Below are 5,983 nucleotides of genomic sequence, written 5' to 3'. Positions count from 1 at the left end.
CAACACTGCGGTTGATGATGTAATCAGAGGGTGAAGCATGGTGGACCTGGGGTCCATCTTGACATCGAGATTCTTGGAGAAACACTCCAATAGAAGAAGGACAGAGAGAAGACATCTGAGGCAAACTTATGGAGTCTAGTGTGTGAAAAAAAAATGAAAATTCTTCCTAACTTTTTATCCTTTGAGAAGCTACCTTTCTGTTTCTTTCAGAGCCTTGGTTAGAAAAGTCTCATGCTCCAGAAAGAGACACCTTGCTTCAAGCACCACTCCTCTGAAACACAGATCAGCAAGTTATTGCTTTCACAATTAATTCTATTTTTTGAAAGATCACCATATATGCATGTGTGCATGTATTTATACACATATCATGTAATATTTCACATACATACACATACACACATGCATGGTCCAGTAACTAGGAAATTCATTTAGAGAAATAGAATTATTTATGAGAGCAATAACTTGCTGCTTGACATTCCAGATAATTGGTGCTTGAGAAAAAAATAATTATTTTTTTCCCTTTGTTGTTTCTAGAGTTACATAGTATCTAGTTTTTATCCATGTAAAAGTTATTCTTTCAGAAAACCATCCAAAACTCAAGGGTACAATGTCTCCCAATATTAGCTTAAGAGAACAGTTAACGTAATATAGTTTCTTAAGCTATATAAAGATACTATGACTACAAATATAAAATGTTATATACACATGCACATGTACTCACTGTGTCAATTTTGGTTTTGCCTAGAATGGAGGGATATCTAGGGAAGAGAGAGTATAGGGAAGTGATTGTGATGTGTAAAGCAAAAAGCATTACTGTCAAGTAAAAAAATTAAAGCAGAAGATCATTTAAATCTAAGGATAATCTACACTAAATTTCTTTTTTTGGCGGTGGGACTTTTACATAATCTACTTTAAAGTTTTAATTCTAACCACTCAAAATTATTTCTTAATGCCTGTTGTCTTGAAACAAACAAAAAACCCAAAACATTTTATGTGAACATTTTCTTCTCTGTTCAATATTATCTTAACTTTTGAGTCTGGTGAATGTTTGGAATGGGAGAGTAAATTTTGCTTTTAATCAATAAATGCTCTAACTTCTCTTTGGGGTTTTAAACTGTGCATATTTTTGATTTGTTCTGATAAGAACACTTAGTGCTATGCTCTTCCTAAACAGAATGTCTACTGAAAATTATTTTTTAACCAAGAGTGTGAAAGTATTTGCATTGATTTACCTAGTTCCCTTGTATAGGTTTTCTGCTTTGGGCTATGATTGAAGTCTACAACAGTAACCTGTACAGTGACCATGTAATTGTGAAGCTAATTGGTCTACTGGGGAATTGAATATAGTCTTGGCCTCCCAATAATGATGCTCAACAACTGAATTAAATAGCTATAGATTACTAATCCCCTCCATTAATCTTCTATATCTTTTGTAGTTCTTTGTTAGTGTCATCATTAACTTATCCACATTCTATTCGTATTATAATGAATATAAGACTTACCTTGAATCCAATACCCTGAAAATGATGTAGAGAACCCCTTTAGGACTGACAAGGTTTCCTCAAGTGATGCAGCCAACCTGGAAGCACCATGTGGTCCAGTACTAGAACACACTATGTGTATGTAGCGATTTTTGGTAATGACTACATGCTTACAAATAGCATACAAATTTAGTATTTAGAGTAAATCTGACCTGACCATAGAGATTTTAAAGGATAACACCTCACTGGGAAAAGGAGGAAGGAAGTATGAAATGGATTATAGTACCAGAAGCTAGGGGAGGGTGTATTTGAGTGTCAAAGATTCTAAGGGAACACTTCCAGTACCATATTTTGGTTAATTTATCTCCTGGGAATAATGACTGCCTTTATCAAAAAACAAACCAACAAACAAAAAGTCAAGAAAAATAGGAATGTGAAGGGGGGGGGGAGTGTCTAGATTTCTTAGTATTGATTTAGTTGCAGAGAATGGTCCCAGGGGCAGAGGATAAAGGAACTACCCTCTTAGCATCTCAGTGTAGGCCAAGACTTAGCTGGTGTGTTTACTTGGGACTAGGCAGAGAACAGTACTGAGAATCAAGGAAGCTTCTCTTGAGCTGGCTAGGAGTTACAGCTCACCTTAGCAGTGTGGAAGAGAGGAGAGAGGGAAGGCAGAAATGCCCGTCACTAAATGCTGAGGAAGAAAGGAATCCTCATCCAGGAACACATCGTTTATGACGCCTAATACACAGCAGGCCCTCCTGTGTATGCCAGGATCCTTGCTGTTACACTCAGTAACGAAATTTCTGAGGATCAAGGCAGGAACCTCAATGACTGCATTCTTCTTTCTTAAAGAAACACCACTGAATCGGTTATATTAACCAACATTTAGACTGAAGGATTTCTATTGGGTTTTTGATGTTGATGTAACCAAGGAAGGCTCGAATTTTATTTGTGGAACTGACTAATAATACAGAGTGAAACCGGTATTTCATTGTAAAACTCAGGTTTTCCCTGGTTTGAGTTCTCATTTGCTGTCCTTTCACAGTAAAGCAATGCACACTGGGTCCCTTTGCTCCCAAATGGAACTATCCTTGCAAGGGAAGAGATTGTTCAACTAAGATCTTACTCTCTGTTAGCTACTCATATAAAACTGCAACGTTGCCACAGAGTTCTTCTCCCCGTCGTTATCTCAGCCTAGGCACAAGTGGCCTCTCTGAACTAGAGGAAATAGTGCCCCCCCCATTCACCCTCGCTCTCTTTCTTGTGTTGCGTGTCTCCACTTTCAGGTTTCGGCTTGATCTTTTCCTGCCTCAGTCCAGTTTCCGAATGGCCAGTATTCTTCTTGCCTTTCCGCAGGTCTCTGTACTCATTCTGCCCTGGCCAGATTCAGATACCCGGGATCTAGGACACTCCTTTTCTGGATGAATTAGCTGCAAATCTGAGCATGCCCAAGGGCAGGTTCGGGACTCTAGGAGGAAGCACTGGCCCTTTGAGACACTGATCCAAAACCCACCCTCAAGCTTTCGGAGCCGGAAAGAGGGTGGGTGTGTATGTGGGGGGGGCGGTGAGTCCAGGACCTTATCTCTCAGGCTCCGCCTCCGTAAGACAGAGAGAAAGTTGCAGAACGCAGCTGGTGAGCCTTCCCTGCTGAAGGCTGCGGAGGGGCGGACAGCCCTGGGAAAGCAACCGCGGGACGCAGCAGGACTGGAACACAGGTCTCTGCCTGAGGTTGCAGTGTCTCTGCTTAGTGCCCTTTGGGGAAGCTTCCGAGGTATTGGGCCTCACCTGCCCGGAGGAGTCTGAGGGTGTGGGAACCGCGGAGCGCGCGGCAGGCTGCTCACTCTCTCTCCTTTTGCTCCTGATTCTTTGCGCTCCCAGTGAGCGCTCCAGGTAAGAGCCCCGGAGGGCACGCGCCTAGCCTCCCAGGCTTCTCTGATTGATCAGCCAGCTTCTTTGGCCTCTGAGCGAGGGCATCTGGGTGAATTCTTTGGTAACTCACCGTCCTTGGTGCCTCACCATCCTTGGTGCCTCACTGTCCTTGGTGCCTCACCGTCCTTGGTTTGTCCATTCTGTATTCTACTTCCCCAGAGGAGAAAGAGAAAGAGGGAGGTAGAGCAGCCCCAACAAAGCTTACTTAGTATGTGCCATTTACTAATTAAAAGGTTCGTCCTAGGCAAATTCTGCTATAGAGCCTCCTTCTGGCTTTGCTGGTGAGGTATGCCTGTGTGTGGTAGTGGTGGTGGTAGTGGTGGTGCTGTGGCGGGTGGGGTGGGGGAGTGGAAAGAGGCGCGAACCATGGATAAGGTGGCATGATTTTAAAGTGATCCAAGAAATCCTTTTGTTACTCTCCTGCCTCCCGAAGTGTTTTCTGCCTTCCAGAAGAAGTGAACAGAAAAGATCTAAGATTGGGAGTTCAGGTAGCTTGGCACTACTTTAAAAAAAAGAGTTCTAAAGCCTTTTTTGTGTGTGTTCTAGACCCCTTTGACTGGTAAAATCTATGAATCCCTTCTTAGAATAATGCTTTTTAATGCATAAAGTAAAATACACAGGATTACAAAGGAAACCTATTATACTGAAATAATTACCCAAATATTTTTAAAAGTTCAAGGGGTCAAGAAATCCTGCCATAAAAGATTGGACACCCATGAAAACAAACAAATGTGCAAAGAAACAAACAAAATTCTTTCAAGGTGTCCGTTTGAATGGGTGGAGTTGCTTCAGCACCTGCAGGTGCTACTGGCCTAGTCTCTACCCATATCTACGAAACCTGCAGACTTCAAGGTTTAATCTATTTTTTTTTTTTCCTGGAAGAGACTAAGAGGGGAGGAGACCTGGCTATCTTCTTGGATTTTTTTTTTTTAACATAGTGAAATTTGTTACCTTGGGAGTGTAGTGGGAATAGTGGTCCTGTTTATTTTTCCTCTTAAACCAAAGAAATGAATCCAGAGAAAGGGGTGTATTACTTGTCTAGTTGTAGTAACATGAAAATCTGGCACTGCTCATGGGCAACAGATTAGATGATCCAGCAGGATCCCTGTCATGCTTGCAGATGTTAGACTTCATGGTTCAGATTAATTTTTTTTTTTTAAATTAAATGTTTAGAACTTTAAGGTATATAGAAAGTCATGGAACTTCCCCTCCAGAAACTCTACCTGTGTTGAGATGAAATGTAGGTATACTCAATCCAATTTTGTAGAAGTTTGGAAATTCATGATGGCTAGCTAAAATTTTCATCTGTTGCTAAGCTGTGAGTACAAAAATAGCTAAAAATGACTCGGCAAATGAGCTTAAATGGATTAGAAAATCTAAAACTAGATTAAAAAAATCTGGAATAGGCACTGGTCCAGTCACAACACGTATGTGCTGTGGTGAACACTGTGCTAACTGTACCAAAACTTTTTGTTCAGAGCAGCAGGATGACTTTTAGAGATATTGCTGTTCATGCCAGTTTTTGGTAAATGCCAGTAGACCTGTTAAGAGAGAAATACTGATCTGACATTTAATTAATGCTGAAAACCCCCATGCATAAGGGGTTGAGACTTCAATTTGTGCATGTACATATTGTGCATTCCCTTTAGTTAATTACCTGAATAAACTCCCTCTGTCATGCCAGAATACAGTTATACAGACACTGGAAGTTTGTCTTCATGTTCAGATTTTACTCATTGTGCTGAGCTCTGTGTCAGCATATGCTGTGGGTCCTGTTGTGAGCTCTGGCCCTTGAATATGTAGTCCTTGCAGTCAAGCAATATCAATCCAGCAGTTTAAGGTAGAATTTGATAAATGCCGTGAAACTGGTCAGAGAAAATTTCCCTTTTGAAGGGTATTGATGTTCCAAATCAATATGTAGCCAGGAAAACTGGCTTTGATTCATACTATTCTTGTAAAATGAAGAAGTGAATAATAAAATAACATTCTTATCAATGAAAAAAGCTAGGTTTAGAAGTGACTATTTTACTCAGACATCTGAGTGATAGAATGAACTGAAACTTGTAGAATTACATCAGAATTTGTTTAAGACAATATAAGAAAAAGCAAATGGCAATCCAGAAAAAAGAAATAAACACATACTGAGTCCAAGTTGGGGGGAAAGGGGAGTTTCATTCATTCATTCATTCATTCATTCATTCATTCATTCATTCGGGTTTATTTATAAACTGGATTGTGATACCATTGGTATAAGGAACATTTTGCGAGGAAACTTCCTCTGCCAATGCTGGTAGACTAACTTTAGAGTTTCCTGAGGACACTAACAGTTTAAGAGACTTGCTCAAGGTCACACAAATAACACCCATCTGAGGCATACCTTAAACTCAGCTCTTCTAGTCTTAGAGCTTCTCCAAATTCACTGTATAATGCTGCCTTCATTAGTTGAAACCATCTAATTTTTAGATTCTGACAAATTGTTTCCTTCTCTAGTTGTAATAACTTTAGAATGCCTTAAGCAGTGCAAAAATGAAAAATAAGAAAGGCAATTGCTTTTTACATAACTTGATTGTAAT

The 5,983-nt window shown here is 40.1% G+C and overlaps 1 protein-coding gene across 1 annotated transcript in view; it reads left to right on the top strand.

Annotated features, from left to right (window-relative positions):
* The first annotated feature begins 3,077 nt into the window (after positions 1-3,077).
* The window catches only part of COL21A1 (collagen type XXI alpha 1 chain), a 228,191-nt gene continuing 225,285 nt past the window's right edge, over positions 3,078-5,983 (top strand). The window contains exon 1 of the mRNA XM_072642503.1: positions 3,078-3,371. The gene's annotated coding sequence lies outside the window, so the exon portion shown is untranslated. The remainder of the gene's footprint in view (positions 3,372-5,983) is intronic.

Source organism: Notamacropus eugenii, chromosome 2 (assembly GCF_028372415.1).
Source record: "Notamacropus eugenii isolate mMacEug1 chromosome 2, mMacEug1.pri_v2, whole genome shotgun sequence".
In the NCBI taxonomy this organism is placed as follows: Eukaryota; Metazoa; Chordata; class Mammalia; order Diprotodontia; family Macropodidae; genus Notamacropus; species Notamacropus eugenii.
This window is presented reverse-complemented; position numbering and strand designations above follow the sequence as displayed.